Genomic DNA, 20,483 nt, shown 5'->3' with positions numbered 1-20,483 from the left:
GGATTAATTTTGTCTTGGCTTTTAAAATGATTTGAAATAATGTACTGTACATGGTGGGTTGCAGCACTTCAGATCGGGGAAGGTGGAGACTGGTTAAGGGGCTTGGATACATTCTAGATAAAAAATACAACATTATGAAAGGTGAATTAGTTGGGACTGGAAGCTAAACTGGATGTGAGTAATAAAGCACTGGGAAGAGTAAAAGCTCATTTCAAGGTACTCTTTTTGAATACTAAGAAAAATGTGGTGTTGGTAATCAGTGGTGGCACATGGGTCAGTGACAACTAGGGGTCGATCCTATTAACCCCGAAGGGTGCGAGTTGCTGTTTGGGTGCCATTTTCATGCTGAAACTGCACCCGAATTAACCCTCACTCGCACCAGTCACAGTGTTGAATTCACTGAAATTTGCTCGCAACCCTATGAAGGTGCAAGCATTTTTCAGCAAATTCGGCCCGCTGTAAAGTGTTCCGGGTGTCGTGATAATTCTCACTCTGAGTTAATAGGATCGACCCCCTAGTGTGGCCAATGAAACCCGCTCATGTGCTGGAGGTGTCCCCATCCCTAAAAGGATCTTGACCTCATTAAAAACAGGGCAAGTCCTAGCAGGAAGTCCCCCCCACTAACACCATTACCGGGTCCAAATGACATCACTCCAGGAGAATGTTCAGCCTTACCGGTGATACTGGGCTTCCCCTTGAGACTAGTACTTGCAAAGCAAGCTCCTTTTCAGTGAAAGGAGCTGGTTGCTGCAGATTAATGTGACACTGCAGCACCTGACTATTGTCACTGTAGAGGAGCCGGCATTGGTGTCACCCACTAGAAGGGTGGTGATAGTTAGAGAGATTAAAGGTAAAGTCTACTCTTGGTGGAGAGAATATGACTTGCTTTGTTATTGGCATGTTGTGCTTTAAGTAGTATTGATTTAGCAATGTGAAGGTAGCAGAGAGGCAACTGGAAGCACAAGATATTAAAGTGCAATAGAGGTCAGAAAACAAAAAGTATATTTGGGTGCCATCAGCAGAGGGGTGATGATTGCACCTTTAATAATTAATTAATTTACTAAAAAAAGAGGTGTACACTGATAAAAGCAAATGACAAAGAACAGACCCCAGCAAATAGAAATACTGGGAGATATAACAAAGCTAAAGACAAGGAGGGACCAGATACAGTATGGATGAGACCAGGAATGATAATTTTATGAAGGCCACTCAATTGAAGGTTGTGCAAAAGAAGAGTGTCATTAACATTATTGATAGCAGTAGACATATCCAGGGGAATAAGTAGGAAGATATGACCTTCAGCTCCTGCTGTAATTCAATCGATATTCACTTACTGTATGTGATGATGGATTCACTAGAAGGTTGGAGGCAGATCACAGTTTATCAGGGTTGGAATGAATATGAGAAGAGAGAAAGTGAAATACAGGAAGTTATTAAATATGAGTGGTAATAAGTGGGTGTACAAGTGACAATACGAAGAAATGAGGGTAGCAAATATATGGGTAAAAGAGTTTGAGGAGAGATGGCTTTGTGTATGTATATTCTGGATTACTATATTAGAAAATATTTGTGAATATGTTTTTGGTGATTCTGGCTTTTGATAAGAGCTATAACTTTTCTTCAGTCTCACCTCTGACTTTGCTAGTTTCCATTTTCACATTTGTTTGTACACTTATGTCCCAATTCACACCTATTCGCTAGGATGCATATACTCCCAGCCTAACAAACAGAAAAGCGCTGCTAGCATGCAGGGGCATGTGTAGTCAAACACATCCTCTCGCCTTCAGCTATATTGGGGAGAGAAGTAATTCCATCTTAGCTGACCAAGTCAATACCTACTTTTCAGATGGCCGCTGCAGTCCAAATTTGGGACAGGTGCTGTCATGTGACATCAGCTGCCTGCTCCACGCTGGCATCAACACACCTGCATTCTCAGGGTAACATCCACACCTGCATTCTCAGGGTAATGATGAGTGTTCCCCTGCTGCCACCCACTGACCGCCCACAGCCCTCCCATATCTGTGTGAATGCCTCAGACGAGTGTGTTACTTGCTGAAGGTGTTTGCACAATGGGTATAATCATGCTTTTCCTAATCGCACATGCGCAGACCCCCCAACATCGAAAACGGGGCCGAATTCAGTCCCATAGGAATGGGTCTGAATCTGCTCCATAATAAATAGTGCCATTGTCTGAGTAACCAATTTTTATCTCTCATCCTACTTCAACATCCAAATGTTTATGAATGTTTTTTCTCTCCCTTCTACATATTGACAAGAAAAAAAAATCAATTAAATCCTTTATTGCAGTAATAAATCCAAAATACAGTAAATTGTTTCTGTATTAGTAATTAGTGACATTTACTATATAAGCATATAAATAGACAGGCAGTAAAATGTAATCTCTTAGGAAAGTATTGACTCCCCAAACACTAAAACTATAGAGATTATGGGTTTGCTTATGAAGCATTGGGTTGTAAAACCCAGAAGGCTTCTGAATGTGTTTATGCCTGAAATCTCAAACAGCGTTGGATTTAACTAGCCATTGTTCTTTTAAATATTGGACATTAACACGATCAGAAGTACGTAAGTAAATAGTCCCTATATTTCATACAATAATGACATTTGTTAAACTATCTTTCCCACTTTATTAAATCATTAACCATAGATTTCTTTAGTTAGTCACGCATTTGAATACTTTAAGGTCAGATCTGAGCAGTTTTGAAAACAAAGTACATCTCAAATTACAATTAAGAGCTGGTGACTATGTGCACCATGAGCATAATAAGATATTAGATGTAAAACTCAATTGGAATGCAGAGGACAGACTCATTTTCCTCGTAAAATGTTCTGCTTTTAGACTTGTTCAGTCTTTACAATGGTTAGAGATATCAAATTATATACTGTAGCATACCTCCCAACTGTCTTGCTGGACATTCCAGTTTGTTTGGGTCGGTCCTGCATACCGCTCGGGGCCAGCTGTGTCCCATGAGGGGGAGGGCAGTTGATAGTCCCCTACCCTTCTACCTGCTGCTCTGCAGTGGGGAATAAATGCTGAGCACATGTGCACACTGTCTATTCAGAAAGGGGATGGAGGCATGGCCAGCAGCTCTCACAGCACTGGCCATGCCCCCCACAGCAGCAAAAATGGGGGTTGCGGCCTTGTGGGAGCGCTTTGGACATAGGCTATGCCCACTGACCGAGAGACCACACAGAGAGACCCTCCTCCACTGCCACCAATGTTGGGAGGTATGCTGTAGTAAGAACAGTTTGACGGAAAATTATGTGTTCTACTGTATGTTAAAACATCCTCTGACCTCCTTAAAGCACTGCATTTAGGCCTGCATAGTAGTTTTTTACTTGTTATCTAATGGGTCCTACACAAGTAGCGACAGGAGCTTTATGCTGAGTGATCTAGCATCGCTCAGATTGCTCAGCACACAGCGCAGCACCAGCTTTGTGTGCTAAGCGATCTAGCACAGACCATGTTCTCAATCAAGAATCAAGAATCAAGAATCAACTTTATTGGCCAGGTATGCTTGCGCACACTCGGAATTTGTTGTGGATATACAGTGCAGCATCAAGCAGGGATGAAGGGGGGGGGAGGCATTACATAGGTTACATTGACACATTTCATGCTGGCAACACATGCTCACCGAGTAGCACAGCTGTATAGCAGGGACAGTACAGTATCACACAGAGAATATGTACCCGCCAAGCTGCACAGCGCCTAGGCAGCCATCAGCGGCGCCACTGGTCGCTGCAGCAGCCAGGTAGGTGACAATATAAGCAGGGACAGTACAGTATCACACAGAGAATATGTACCCGCCAAGCTGCACAGCGCCTAGGCAGCCATCAGCGGCGCCACTGGTCGCTGCAGCAGCCAGGTAGGTGACAATATAAGCAGGGACAGTACAGTGTCACACAGAGAACATATACCCACCAGGCTGCACAGCGCCTAGGCAGCCATCAGCGGCGCCACTGGTCGCTGCGGCAGCCAGGTAGGTGACAATATAAGCAGGGACAGTACAGTATCACACAGAGAACATATACCCGCCAAGCTGCACAGCGCCTAGGCACCGCACAGCCAGGTAGGTGACAATATAAGCAGGGACATTACAGTATCACCCAGAACATATACCCGCCAGGCTGCACAGCGCCTAGGCAGCCATCAGCGGCGCCACTGGTCGCTGCAGCAGCTGGGTGGTGACAGTATGAGCAAAGATACCACAGTTATAGCAGGGACAGTACAGTTTTCACACAGGGGAAACACAGGGTACACAGGGGGTTACATATGCTGAGTGCACAGATCCTAGGCATCCATTTGCGGCGCCAGCTTCCTGTAGGGGAACCAGCGTGGAGAGCCAGCAGGGGGGGGGGGGGGGAGGGGGAGAAAGAGAAAGAGTCACTGGGGCCTGATGGAGTCAGTGGGGCCTAGGGCTGGAGTTGGGCCCTCCCTGGCTTGAGTTCCAATGGACCAGACGTACCTCCTCCCTGGTGGGGTGGGGGGGGTCGACGCCAGAGGCATAAAAAGGTCTTCTGCAGCCTCTGGTGCTGGGGATCAGCAGCTGGGGCCTGCGGCCTGGTCGCTTCTCATGTGTGGGTCAGCCGGGCGCCGGGGGGGGGGTCCGCAGCCGTCTTCGAGATCATGCCCCTCCTGAGCCCTGAGCCACCAGCGTCTTCCCGGGGGCCAGCTCTGTGCCGCGGGTGTCTTCGGCGGCGGCGGTGGTATTTTGGTCCGTCTGTGATCGATTAGCTTTTCCTGGCGCTGTCCTCGCAGTAGAAGTCACGCTGCTGTGTATCGGTCGTGCCGGGCTATGGCGGTGCGGCCGGGAGGGTGGACATCGTGACCGTGCCGTCGGAAGCCGGGTAGCTGCCGGTAGCTGCCGCCAGGTCACCTTCCATCACCCCCTCCGTCCTCCCTCATCTGCGTCTCCCCGCTGCTCTGGGGGCCGGGGATGTAAGCTCCGGTGGATGGGAGCTCGCGTGTGTGCGACCATCCCCGGCCCCGACCGGAAGTCTCAGACACACATAGAGCTGCTCCTATCATCATTTGCCACCGGCCTCAAGCTGCCACCATCTGACATAAGGGGGCGCGTGTGCACAAGACACTTGTGCTCCCCGTTCTGACGGAGGATCTGCCACCCTCCACTGGTCTCCACGTAGTCCCAGAAGCTCCCCCACAGCTCCTTCAGCCTGCCCATCTCACCGAAGTTGAGATGGGCAAGGAAGCTGCTCCCTGCCGCCTTGCTGATGGGGATGCACGAGATGCTCATGCTTCCCTGTCAGATGGAGTTTTTGTCTACCAGCCAAAGGATCACCAGATCTCTTGAGCAGGCTGTCTGACAGGTGCTCCATCTGTAATTTGCACATTCCCATTGTATCGGTGTTTCACCCTGCCTAAGTCATGGTCAGGTGTTCTTCCTAACTTGTTTTCCAAGTGCTCTGTAGGGTTGGTTTACTAAGATGGGAGTTCTGTTGAAGATGGGATGTTGCTCTGGGCAACCAATCAGTCTTTACTTCATATTTATTTAGAACCTTCTATAAGGTATTATATAGCATCTTATCAATTGTCTTCTAGAAGGTTCTTCATAAAATAGAAGTAGAATCTGATTGGTTACCCATAGCAGCATCCCATCTTCAATAGATCTCCCATCTTAGTAAATAAACCCTGTCAGGTATATTTACTACGATGGGCATTCTCTTGAAGATGGGATTTTGCTATCAGCAATCAATCAGATTCTACTTCAATTTTATGAAGCAACTTCTAGAAGACACTTGATAAAATCATGACTGGTTGCTCATAGCAACATCAATAGAACTCCCATCTTAGTAAATTTCCCCATGTGAGTGCCATGTTGTTATGGTTTTATGTTTTTATGGTGTTTATGTTTTTAGCACTGTTCTGCATGCTTGTAGCAACTATACACATGATCCATAGCAATGTAGATTCAGTCGGTGGTGCTAAACACCTCATTGCTGCATTTGCAATCCCAGAGCTACTACTGGAGTCGCATTATGTGATATATATTGCACAATGTTCATCTGGGCCAGCAAGGTGAGCAAGCCTTGACTTACTCAGGCTGCCCATCACATGGCGGCTTACAAGGGGAAGAAAATTGCTTCCTTGGCCTCGCACCTACTGGAAAATGGAAGTGTCACACCGCATTTCCATCAATGCCAAACGCCCCTGACCCTGACTCTCTACCCAAAGAGATGCCCATCACTTTTCACAGTTTTAGGTGGGATTTTTGTTCATCCATCCTATAGTCTGGACCTTGCTTCAAGTGTTTTTCACCTCTTCACTAAGCTAAAAGCATTCTTGGGTGAAAAACATTTTGGAAGTGTCAGTTTGCAGTCAAAAATAATTAAATGGACTATAGGCAGCCGAGTACAATATGCGATTCTAAAACTCATGGACTGATATGATAAAAGTTTAAATGAAGGAGGTGATTATATGAAAAAATATAACAATAATAATAATAATAATATTTATATCGAGTACTTTCTGCAACAGGACTCAAGGTTCTTACTAAGACACTCTGGGGGGGTATTCAATCCGGGATTTCGACTGTTGGAACGTCCCAACAATCAGAATCCTGGGCCGTTTTCTTCTGATCCAACAGTAACTCAACAGTCGGAATTCAATGTTATTGAGTGTTGGAAACTTAGTGGATTGGCGAAACGACCATGGATTGTCGAAAAATAGCTGTGAATTCGACAATCCGCAGCAGTTTCCAACAAAACAGATACCACTTTTTTAAAATGCTGTCGGTAACGGCAGCATTTAATAGGCAAGTGTTGCTATTTCCAGCAACAGAAATAGCAGCACAGATTGAAAATTACCCTCTGCGATTTAATAAAAAAGCGATCAAAAAGTTTTTTGCTTGGTTTTTACCGTCAAATGGCCTTTATCTAGTTTTATCTTATTAATCACATTTCCCAACAATCTCCTTATTATGGAACATCAAAATGTTTCAAATGTTTCACTATGCCAGTAACAGTTTCTATTCTGACAGGCAGCACATTTGCATGGCATAATGACAGGTTAAAGGATCAGGGTAAAAAGCAATTAAATGTGTTGAAGAAGATATGTTTAAACACATGAACTCAATAGTACATACAAAATAGAAGTTCATCAATTGAAGGTCATCTGAGGAAGCCGCTGAGCAATTCAACAGATGGAGAAACGCGTATTGGAGCCCCCATACCGCTTGGTCACCGCTATACAATATACCAGCAAAAAGTCTCCCATTCTGCCTTATTAGGACAAGCGAAAGCTGACAAAACAGCACCTGGAGCATACCACTGGCATAAGGGAGGACTGTACCCCAATAAAAAGGGATCTACACAGTGCTCAGAAAAAGGAACTGTGTCCTAACTAAGTATGTACAGAGGAGACCTACTCACCATTAAGCGGGAATGGTAAATACAATACAACTTTATAATCACTGTCTCAATATTAAATCAAGTATTAGAGACACTGAATACAAGCCATTTAAGCCTCAAAAATCCAAAGGAAAATAAGCAAATATAGCTTCATTTTATATATGTGTTTTACATTATGTTGTATTTCTTGTATTTCTCTAAGTAATTGAATTGCACTTCTTGAATTATAAATTCCTTTCTTTTTATTAAAACAAAAAGTTTTAATTTATAAATTGTTGTAATTATTATTATATTGAGTGCAGCTGCACTTTCTAAGGTGTTTTAATTGTCACCACCCCAAACTATTGATATTCCACAGAGGTACACAATACTTTAGGGATTAGGAACTAGTTGAAGTCAGAGTAATCTAGGCCTTGCCACCAGTGTTAGAACTAGTGCTACTGTGTGACCTAGTGACACTCTCTTTTTTGAATATTGTGCCATTGGATATACAGTATATGTAGGGTTACCAACTTTGTGTAAAAACCCCTCCGAGAGTGTCTTTTAATTGCCAAGGTTGCAGGAGGTGCAGGGGGTGATCGCAGAGGGGGATCACTCCACGTTGGATATACAGTATATGTAGGGTTACCACCTTTGTGTTGAGAGATTCCCAGACAGTGGACCACTCCTTGACACACCCACAGCCCTCCCACTGACCCACCCCCAGCCCCGCTCTTTGACGCGCCTTATTTTTTTTTAACCTTTGCTTCAATTTCATTCTTGATTTTACACACCATAATGCCAGTTACATGTTACATCACACACAGTAATGCCCATTACACGTTACGCCATACACCGCAATGCTCATTACACATTATGCCAGGACAATTTTTTTGTAAAGGAGGGACAACATGGACAGGGCGCCAAAAATTTTCAACAAAATGCTGGTTACACATCACACACCCATTACATAGTATACCACATGTCATAATGCCCATTACATGTTATGCCACACCAGTGCACGAGCCGGCACAAGATTTAAAATAGCCATAGACCTGCTCTATCTTCATTGGACCAATGGGCAGCAGCGTTATAGCTGCCGGAGCTTAGTCCCCGGCGACGAGTTTAGCACTCCTGGAGGCTCTCCCTCCCTGCTCTGTTCCCGGACAATGTATAGTCTGGGAACACCACCCATCCGGACTCCGGACACCTGGCATAATTAACGGAGTGTCCAGAGTAATCATGTATGTTTATATGTGATTAACATTCCACTGCACATGTTTGGCGCTGCAGTTTCTTATCACTTGGATATTTTTTCTTCCCCTACATAATGATTCTGTGGATAAATCATCAGGTCTCACTAATGCAGTGTCAATATCAGTAGAACAGGTGCAATACTGATGTCTGTGAAATGATACACAGTCACAGTTAATGAAAATAACTGGCACCAAGTCATTTTCTTTGAAAAAATAAATTATGTACTGTTGATGCATTTATGTTCAAACTAAGCATTCAGGGCCTGATTAACCCCATTCATTGGCTTTTTTATACAAAATAAAACACCCCTCCGAGAGTGTCTTTTAATTGCCAAGGTTGCAGGGGGTGATCGCAGAGGGGGATCACTCCACAATCACCGTACTGACCAGCAGCAAGGATCCCTAGTAAAAAAGTACGTAGCCCATAAATAATCCGCTCACCCCGGAAGATTTACGGGCATGCCATTTAAGTGGTTAAATGGTGAACACAAGTGTATTTGCAACTGTGTTATTTGTAAGCATCATTACTGGGAAAATATGTTAATACCGCTGGAATGTGTTCAGATATACAAACTGGGAACATAACTAAACTGCTTCTTGAATATAAAGATATACAATCTGTAACATCGGTTGCACCATCAGACCAGATGGTTGCTCAAAATGTCCACCATAATAGAGCCTGCCAGAGCCGTGACATGCCCATGATATAATATAACATGCCTGGACTTAACTAGACACACCACCATTCACTTCTACAAAGGCACCATAAGTGTTATTTACTCTGCCCAGTGTCAGTAATCAATCATAATGTACAGTAAAAAAAAAAATTGCTCACCTGTGCAAATATTGGAATAGCATCTTTCTCTGAAACAGGTCCCTCTGGCTCAAAGTCTATCGAATTAGCTTCTGCTATTTTTTTCTTCATTAAGTTCTGTGGGTTAGTAGGTTTCAGGTGTTATTCAGACCTGATCACATATAGGTGAAATTGCAGTGGCTTGCCTCAGAAAGTAGCAGCCCAGACAAAGTGTAAACTTGCCCTATGTAAGATTGCAAATGGCATGCAAAACTCATGACGATCGACAGCCAGCTGCAAGCCCATACACAACTCACTTGCCATCGATTGATTTGTTCAGTCTGTGCAGTTTGTGTGTTACCCTAATTCTTCCACAACTCTGTAATAGAAATGGTATGATTGAGGCTGAAACTGGTGCCAAGCGCCTCCTTAAAATCATGTGTGTTTTTCCAACATTCTCGGAAAAGGTTGCTTCCTTTCAATCAACTTATTGAATGGCTTGCATTTAGAGTAAATGTTGTCACTGTTTGGCCTCCCGTATACCTGCTGTGATCAGTATGCATGCGCAATTGGTCGACGTGAATTTTCACAGCAGTGATTAGGAATGAATAGCCCCCTTCATTGTCATATCCAAATGTAAAAAAAGAAGACTCCTGTCATGAAGCTACTGTTATCTTTCCTGCTAGATCCTATTTGGTGTAGAGTATAATACCTAGGTTAAGCCTTGAAAAAGCCAACAGAGCGAAATGTGCATCGGCACTTTGTCTCTCTAACCATTGCCATTCTGCCAATGTGTGTTATATATAATTACATGTGAATACTCCTGATATAGAAAGGTGTCTCACTAGGGTATCAGTGTACTCTAAGAGAAGTGCGTTTATATGCGCTGGCACATGCTGCAAGAGAGGGGACAGATCCCTGGGCGGCGTGTGTAACAGGGTCCGGAGAACACATAACAGTGCTCCGGCATCAACCTGTGAAACAATCCCGCAGCCTGTCCTCATCGCTCAGTCTTCATGCAATGTGGATCACTTGGTATAATACCAGAGACCACTGACAGAAGGGAGGTTGTTAGGCTTTGCGGCAGACAATATTATTCTTCTGTGTTTTAGATTTAATGCAGACTAATACAGCATATTACTTATGAGCACTGACGGAAGGGAATTTGTTTAGATTCTGCAGCAAATTATAACTTTTGTGTGTTAGATAACACCTCTGTATGCCCACTGGTGGCCTTATCAATTTTTGATAGACAGCATTCCAGGGCTACCTCTCCTGAGTGTAAACACTGTTACTTTGCCATAAGTAATACACTGTAATATGCTGTAAAAATATGGTTTACTAGCAATAATTGCTAAAATGGAATACCATCATAAGAACGCATGCATTAAACTACACATGTATATGGTCTAAAACTTAATCCACCTATCTGAAGCAGGACAGGTCAGATAACCAAGAGTGGTCACAGGGTGGACCAGCAGTGCAACAGGAGAAATATACAGAGTAACAACTGTGTAACACGTTCCAGTATGTTGATATGTATTTAATTGTTGCAACTGCAATCCCATAACTACAACACTGTGGGGTTTATTCTAGTTCATTCTTTCTGACAAAATCCTTCTTAGATGGACAAAACCATGTGCACTGCAGGGGGGCAGATGTTAAATGTGCAGAGAGAATTAGATTTGGGTGAGTTATTTTGTTTCTGTGCAGGGAAAATACTGACTGCTTTATTTTACACTGCAATATAGATCTCACTTTGAAGAAAAACCCCACCCAAATCTAATTCTCTCTGCACAAGTTACAATTGCCCCACCCGCAGTGCACATGGTTTTGTCCATCTAAGAAGGATTTTGTCAGAAAGAATGAACTAGAATAAACCCCTGTATGTGAGACACCCTCTAGAAAATAGGAGATTGTATTACATGTACTGGCAGTTATTATACCATAAAGAAATAAAATAACACACAACACTAACTGGTATAATAATCATTTATTAAAACCTGTACACATTGGCACAGCACTATCTGCATCTATTATAAAGATTTAAGAATAAGCTTTACTTAACAACGGTTAACAGAGACCAATTTTAATTCTTATATTTTCTTGCTTTCTGTATCTATCACTTTGTTTTTAAATATTTTGTTACCCAAATCCCTGGCACAGGAAAATAAATATCTAATGACGGCATCATAGTCATTAATTTTAATAACTACTAATAAAGATATTACACACTTTAATTTTAAGTCCCATGAGACTGTGGATAAGGAGTGCATCCTAGTAAAACTGATTTTCTTTTCTTTGCCTGTTGTATAGCTGTCAAGGCCACAGTTATCTGCTTTGCCTTAGGATGACCGCTGCCGTACTTCGTCCTCATCACAAATGACTGTTGGATGGTCAATTACTTAGTGAAAGACATAACGGTGTTCAAATTTCCCCTCTGGGATGATGAACAACTCCCAAAATCAATAGCAGCAGTGGCAGCAGTAGGCGTAGTGTTGCAGGATCCTTCGGAGGAATCCCGTATAGAAGAGGAGTCATGCCGGTGACATGGCCTGCAAGACTACCTTCGATATGGACTGAGGAGGAAACAAGAAGTGACTTGCTGTTGTGGTTTTCAGGTGCTAGGATAAAACAGGATCATGGCAGTTACAGTAGGTGTCCCTGGACTGCTTACGGTCCTAGCCATAGTTTCTGAACTAAACAGTGACTTAGGAATAAACTTGAGGTGACTCATAAGCGAGGATGCACATACCAGTTCTGGCTGTTTAAAAATAATTGGATTAGGTATTTTACAATTACAGTAATAAAATGAATATGGAATTCCATGTTTATATAAACAAGTACAAGTGCACTTAAAACAATTAGAAATAAAAGTAATGATAACAAGCATACTACCATGAGAATAGGTGGATCTGGATTGAATATTTCCAATGATGGAAAAAGCAGCCAGTTTGTACCAGATTGAGTCTCAAATGCAAAGTTTAATGTGAGGCTTGAAATATTTGCCAATTTTACTAGGTAAACTTGGATGACTATGCAAGTCTGTTGACACCTTGGATTGGCTTCCAGATGCAGATGGAGTATATTTCTTGGTTATAAAAGTTCAATGTCCATAAAGTGCAATAGTAGTGCAATATAAAATAGTATGCTCAACATGTTTCCCTGGGATCTACCTCCTAGCTTCTTCAGGAGCAGAATGAACAAAGCTGTTCAGCAGAGGGTCTAGTTACACAGTACCTCAGAGCTAATTGTAAAATGAAAAGCAGCTGTACAATTTAAATATAGATATAAGAAATTGTGGTACTTGTGTAGTTTCATGGCAGCAGCTTACACTATTTTTGAAGCTACGCTATTAGCGTAGCCCAATGGCTGCCTTACTTGTGTAGTTTCATGGCGGCAGCCCAATCTACGTTATCAACATAAAGGGAATGTTTAGGGCAATGCATTCTGGGTAAACCAGGAGGAGTTACCCGTAGGGGCGCAATATACAGGGGCTTCCTTGCTCAGTAGCAGCTGCAGAAAGACAGGAGTGTCGGTCCTGGAACAGAGAAACTACAAACAAAATTGGTGGGTGTGCAGCGCTGATTTGAAAATAAAAATTGCAATTACATTGGATTGACTTTACAAAAATTATTTTGGTACTTGTTTCCTAGCACGGCGCCCATCGCATCGTATACCATAAGCCTTACAATGGTATGCAATGCAATGTGACGCAATTGCACCCAATGTTATACAATTTAAAATCGTATACCATTGTATATGGCATACAATGGCATACAATGCGATGGTATATGATTTTAAATTGTATAAGCACCCTAATGGGTGTTTTCAATGTTAAATGCCCCCCCCCCCTATAAGATTATTAATTGTATAAGCACCGCATGGGTAATGGGCACCCCCATGCCACCCCCAGTATCAACGCCAACCTGAAGCGTGGCGAGCGCAGGCGAGCAGTATACATTCCTAAGAATTTCCTTTTTTGCTTATTCAAAGTGGAACAAATCAGAGAGTAGGCTTGTCTGGCCTTAGAAACATCTGCTGAGAAATCCTGGAATAAACGTAAAGTGTGAGCTTCCCACATTACACAGTAGGTTTAACTTTATGAAAAGTCGGCCATAGGGCTTGTTTGTGCAGGTAATTTAATACCTTGAGGATAACAACCCTTGGTCTTGAATTTCCTAGAGATTTAAGGTCACCAAGTCTGTGTATTCTCTCAATAACGATATTTGTGCAAGCTGTTTCAATAATAAGCAATTTACTGTAGGAAGTGTATTTCTGGCAAAGTGGTCTAAAGCAGGGCCTTTGACTGATTCCAGAATCGCAGAGATTCTGAGATTATTATGTCTCAACCTGTTCTCAACAGTTTCTAAAGCATCAGTAAGGTGTTATTATCTTGCTCTAGTTCACAGATTTTTTCAATTTAGTGACATTGTCCATATTCTCATTAATATGGACTTCTGCATCAGCTAATCTATCAGCCAGACGATTGATTTGTGTGGTGATGTCGGTAACTGCTTTCTGTAGCAATGGAGCCATAGTGGTTTTAATGGCTTCCACAAGGTCGCTATAATGTAATGCAGGGTGTTCAAGTGTTGCGGTACCTGAATCTTCCATGCTGTGCTCGGTTATTGGCTTTTTTGATGCAGGGATGTCCACGGCAATTTCAGCTCCCGGCACCATATTGTGTTCCCCGTGCCTCTTATCTTGCCGTTGTTGCTGGGGCAGCGGTGTATGTTCGGAGGCTGGAGCGGTGCCTAGGAACTTATCCATGGCTGAGGTGTCCTGGCAGGGGGACCGGGATTGGGTTCTGCGATGTACCGACAGCTTGTTAATAGAGAGAGCCAAGTCGCGTAACAGAGTGTCAGGGAGACGCTGATTACTCCCTTATGAAGGAACAAGAAGTCTAGATCACAGATTTTAACTCAATAGCTTCATTCACAACATGGATGTAAGGAGTTATATTTAATCATCCATTATACTTCACGTTCACACAATTGATTATATCTGTCTCCAGAATGAGTAGGTCCTATTGGCTCTTTGGAATATTTTGTTTCCATGGTAGGAGGTGTGCACTAGTGTAGTGCAAATAAGAATTAGTATTCACTGGCTTAATAAAATTAAAAAAATAAGTCCCCATCCCAAAAAATAAATAGGTCATCTATATAACAGCAATAGAAAACCAGGTTCCCCTCCGAGCCAATGTCTCACACATGGCTTTTTTTCTACCTCACCCATGTATAGGTTGGCATAGCTGGGGGGGCATGCTTTTTTTATAATTTATTTATTTTTGCAGTTAAATATATAGAGTATTTTCCATTCATGTTTTCTGCTGTACGAATGTTAGTGAATTAGCACACCGCCATAGAATTCATAGCCATATGCGGTCTAGTTCTATCGATGGTGTACTCGTTCGTACACCACAATTCAGCTGAGCTTGCCGTATATAAATACAGCAAGTCAGACAAATTCGGCTGCTAGTAAATTAGTCACAGATAATTTTTCATCCATAATTCAGTTTGAATGGGTATGAATGGGTGCATTTGTACTCATTCAAGCTTAGTAAATTCCCCGCTTAGACAGATTTGTGTGCATCTCCCCACTACAAACATTGGCCCTTATTCAGATCTGAACGCAGTACAAATTTGTTCTCAAAATGGGCAAAACCATGTGCACTGCAGGTGATGCAGATGTAACATGTGCATAGAGAGTTAAATTTATGTGGGTTGTATACCCTCGATCCAGCGCTGGATAGGAAAAGTGGGAGGGACATAGCAAATACGGCACGGAAAACAGGATTTGCGGATATGATTAAGGAGATGGGGCTGAGAGATGTCTGGAGGGAAAAATTTCCTGACAGACAACAATATTCATGTTTCTCGAGCTCATATAGCACCTTTTCCAGAATAGATTTGGCCCTGGTCACGGAGGATTTGATTCCCAACATAAAGGAAGTGGAATACCTTACAAGGGGAATATCGGACCACTCTCCACTTATGTTTGAATTAGACCTTGGGGACAAAAAAGGATATTCATTTTGGAAGCTAAATACCTTTTGGCTAACTCAGACCCAATTCGGCGAGGGCCTCGAGGCGGGGTGGAACGAGTTTCTAGCTAAAAATAAAGATTCAGCGCCAACAGAAATAATATGGGATGCTTTTAAAGCATATGTTCGGGGCTCTCTAATAAGAGAGATTGCCGGCCTTAAAGCCTCGTTTAGAACTAGGGAAAGAGAACTGGAGATAAAAAGCCAGAATTTAGAACAAAGCTACCTTCAAAACCCCATAGAAGAAAATAAACAGAAATGGAGGGAGGCCCAGGAGGCATGGCTTCAATGCCTGACGGAAAAAGAGAAGCTCCGGGAATTGTATGCTGGTCATGTAAGATACCTTGAGGGTGATAGACCAGGAAGCTTCCTGTCAGGCATTGTAAGGCATGACAGAACAACTAATATAGTAACTGAGATTAAGACTAGAGAAGGAAGTCCTGTTTATCAGACCCAGGAGATAGTTGATGTATTTAGAAACTTTTATCAACAACTGTATCTATCTCGTCAAAAATACACAACTTCAGAAATCCAGAATTATCTTGCCGCTATAAAACATCCAACTCTCTCATCAAGGTCAAGGGAACTTCTTGATGCTCCCATTACTCTAGGCGAAATCCAAGAGGCTATCGCATCTATCCCGGCTGGTAAGGCCCCCGGGATGGATGGGATACCCCAGGAAATATATAAAAAATATAGTAACTTTTTCTCCCCAAGATTCCTTATAGCATTTAATGATATTTATCTACAGGGGAAACTTCCAATATCTATGTCCGAGGCCCTTGTCACTGTAATTCTAAAAAAGGATAAAGACCCCGGGGAGGTAGGATCTTACAGGCCCATATCCTTATTGACTAACGACGTCAAAGTCCTCGCAAAAGTACTATCTAAAAGACTGAACCAAGTTCTAGTTGAGGTAATACATAATGACCAAGCAGGGTTTATGCCAGGCAGGTCTACAACTTCTAATTTAAGACGGCTCTTCCTACACCTACAGGCCCATCGAGACGAGATACAAGGGGCAGCAGTTATCTCACTCGATGCGGCCAAAGCCTTTGACACAATAGAATGGAGCTACTTGTGGGAGACTCTGGTGTGGATAGGAGTAGGCCCAGTCTTTGTAAACTGGATCAAGTTATTATACCAGTCCCCCTCGGCTAGAGTCTCAGTTAACAACTACATCTCCCCAAAGTTTGAAATAGGAAGGGGCACAAGGCAGGGATGCCCGCTGTCCCCCGCTCTCTTCGCCATTGCCATCGAGCCATTGGCTTGCATGGTAAGAGAAAGTTTAAACATCAGAGGTCTTAGTATCGGCAAGAGGGAGGATCGGATCGCCCTCTATGCCGATGACATTCTATTATTCGTACATGACCACCTAGAGGCAGTGCCGGAGGTTTTGGAGATGGTGGAGAGATACGGGGGATATTCGGGCCTCCAGATTAACTGGTCCAAATCATGTATTCTACCACTTCAGGGCCCGTGCCCCCCCCCCTGGTCACTACCCCGATACCCTTGAAATGGGTACAGGAATTTCAGTACCTAGGTATACGGGTGACAAGGAATACCTCAGAGTTTGAGAAACTGAATATCATACCTCAAATAGAATATATTAAGTCAAAAATAGAACCCTGGGGGCGACTTCCACTTACAGTCACCGGAAAGGTGAATCTTGTAAAGATGATAATCCAGCCAAAGATACTCTATGTTCTCCTTAATTCACCTAAATACCTACCAAGACAAATTTTTCGACAGATAGAGGGACTGATTTCATCCCTAATATGGTCAAATAAGAGACCAAGGATAAAATTAAAAACTTTGATGAGACCAAAGGGAGAGGGTGGACTGGCGTTGCCGGATCTTTGGCTGTATTATCTTACATCTCAACTTGCACACCTCAAGGGGCTAATTCAAGAAGACTACAGAGAGGATAGTTTTACAGAAATAATCAAGATCACATCCTCAGGGCATACACCGCTACAGATGCTTCTGAGTGGAAATAGGAAAAGAAATTGGCCACCTATAATTCAGCAAATGATTTTAATATGGAGACAGGCGGAGGGTATCCTTGGGACCCAAGGCTTAGATCCAGACACACCACTCAATAAAGCCAGGGCACTAGCAGAAGTAAACAAGTTACAGGTTAGGAAGATCTGGTGTGAGGAAGGAATAAAGTCGATTGGGCAGCTGTACTTGAACTCGGAATTTAGATCCTTCCAATCACTAAAGCTCGAGTTTTCCCTCCCAAATAAATACTTGTACAGTTATATACAGCTAAGACATGCATGTAATACACAATTTAACCAAGTAGGGCCTAATCTAGAAACTTCACTAACAAAAAATCTATTAAAGAAGTGCCCAAATAGACACGAAGTGTCCTATCTATATAAGGCCCTAAGTCACGAACTACAAAAGGATGATTTAATAGAATTAAAAAAAGTGTGGGAGAAGGACTTAGGTCCTATCTCCATTGAACAATGGCACGATGCCCTGGCAAATGTAGGGCTAGCCACTAATCAACTTAGCCGGCAGCAGACCCAGTTATATGTGGTGCATAGAAAATATATGACAGCTGAATTGCTTTATAGGATTGGAGGCAGGGAAGACGCCAACTGTCCAAAGTGTAGGGTTAATACAGGTTCGTTCTGGCATTTAGTATGGGCTTGCCCCAATATAGCAGGATTCTGGGAATCGATAATTGAAGAACTGTTTGCTAGAGGAGTCCCTAAGGAAAAGAGTACGCCAGCAGCATGCCTCTTGGCAGTAATAGAGAAGGAGGGTACGGATAGATACTTTAGACAATTCCTTATAAATGCTTATACTCTGGCAAAAATTTGTATAGCCAGGAAATGGCTGGCTAAAGAGAGCCCCGAGGTGGGAGAATGGAAGGCTCTGATGGACATAACAGTGGCCCATGAAAAATTTACTTACATGGCTAGAGGGGCCGTAGGTACATACTATAAGATATGGAACTTCTGGAAGACTTAGAGGTTAAGTACATCCACAATGGAAATTAAAATAGGGTGAATTGAGGTTTAAATGAGAAAAGTGAAAAAATAGTAATAGGGGAGTCGGGAGCAGCCTAATCTGGGGGGGGGGATTAAGATGAAGCAAATGTTAAAGTTAAGTAGGGATAAAGGTTCTCAGGTGGTAAAATGGACCAGTTTTAATATGCAATACTATATATACGGGCATCCCACCTGAAGGGAGGGAGCCCTTGGAGTGTTCGTTTTTTTTTTTTTTTTTTTTTTTTTCCCATCTTCTTCTTTATATATTTGTGTACTCCTGGTTTAGTCCACCAAAAGGCAAATCTCTATATATGGGGACTTGAAAGTTGGTGGACGAGCACAAGGGAATTGGTTCCCCGGAGTAAAATGGGAGAGATGAGAGGGGGGGAGGGGAGGGACGGACATTTGGGGTTAAGTTGTGAATTGAACTCTGGGCTCAACCGGCACCGGCCAATAAGGTAGGGAAATAAGGTAGCAAATCACATAGTGAACACAAGATTAAATAGATATACACAAGGGGGGGAAGGGGACGGGCATAGGGGGGGGGTAAAAAGGGAGGGGAGGGGGGGGGAAGGGGGGGGGGAATACACATCCACAAGAAACAGATATGGCACCAACGACCTAGGTCTAATAAAATAAAATCACATACCAAGCAGAGTAGAAGTCACTAAACACTATATAGTTGAAATAACAGACGACACCCAAGGATTGAGAATGGAGTCGTCAATATCATAAAGGCTGGTGGCCGGTGCAGCCCAGCATTAGATAAAAAAAAAGAGGGGAATTATATAATATTTTTTTTTTTTTTTTTTTTTTTTTTTTGAGCTCCAGCCCCACTCCTCTCCCCGGACAATAAATACCTGCGCTTTGATGTATCTCGGTATTCATTGGGCAAGTGTAAAAGGTGAACGGCTAGAAGTATGATGAAATTTTTATATTACTGTGTATATGTGTGTGTATATTAATGTATATGTACTTCAAAGTGGTGGATTCCTGTGAACCAAAATACTTAATTATCTCAAATGTTGTAATCAAAAGATAAGAAAGAAAAAAACAATAAATAAAGTGGAAATTAAAAAAAAAATTTATGTGGGTTGTATTGAAACTGAAATCTAAACTGCAGTGTAAAAATAATGCAGACAGTATTTACCCTGCACAGAAACAAAATAACTCACACAAATCTAACTCTCTATATATGTTACATTTGCCCCACCTGCAGTGCACATGGTTTTGCCCATTTTGAGAACAAATTTGTACTGTGATCAGATCTGAATAAGGGCCATTGTCCAAGTGTAGTTCTGCTGTGTATTCACCTGCAATAAATGTTTTGGTTTCTGTGCGACTTTATCCTTCTTCTGCCTGATCCATTTTGCTTGGGATGATCTTTGGGCTACAAAAATCACTCCACCTTCAGAGGCATAATTTAACCAACTCTCAGGGGGAAAATTACTAACATGGGAGTTCTATCTCACATTTTATCTTGCTAAGGGTAACCAATCAGATACTATATATTATCTTCTAGAAGGTGCACAATAAATAAGAAGTAGATTCTGATTGATTGCCCATTGTAAATCCATGTGAACTCCCATCTTAGTAAATCCCCCCCAAGTGGTAATGCTTTACAATACATACTACAGTATCCCGTTTTGTGTGACTTTTCTCTACTCATTTCAAGAAAAAAATGACTCCACCAATTACACCTTTAGTTATTCTGCTGCACTTTACTTTGACAGATATCCCACTGCAATATGTAACATGACGAGAAGGCATGTCACAAAGCTTTTGCTCCAGTCAGGCTGTTCTTTTGCAAATGTTTATTTTTATGGTGCTTTGAGCCATATAATCTCTCTCTCTCTCTCTCTCTCTCTCTCTCTCTTTCTCTCTCTCTCTCTCTTTTTCTCTCTCTTGTTTCATTCCACAAAGAAGAATTCTTAATCTCTACAACTCACTCCAAATCGGGCCTCTTGAATCCTTCACACATTCAGCATCACACAATCTTGTACCTGTTATTTTTCAGC

Source organism: Crinia signifera, chromosome 2 (assembly GCF_055691185.1).
Source record: "Crinia signifera chromosome 2, ASM5569118v1, whole genome shotgun sequence".
Classification (NCBI taxonomy): domain Eukaryota; kingdom Metazoa; phylum Chordata; class Amphibia; order Anura; family Myobatrachidae; genus Crinia; species Crinia signifera.
Note: the sequence above shows the minus strand (reverse complement) of the source record.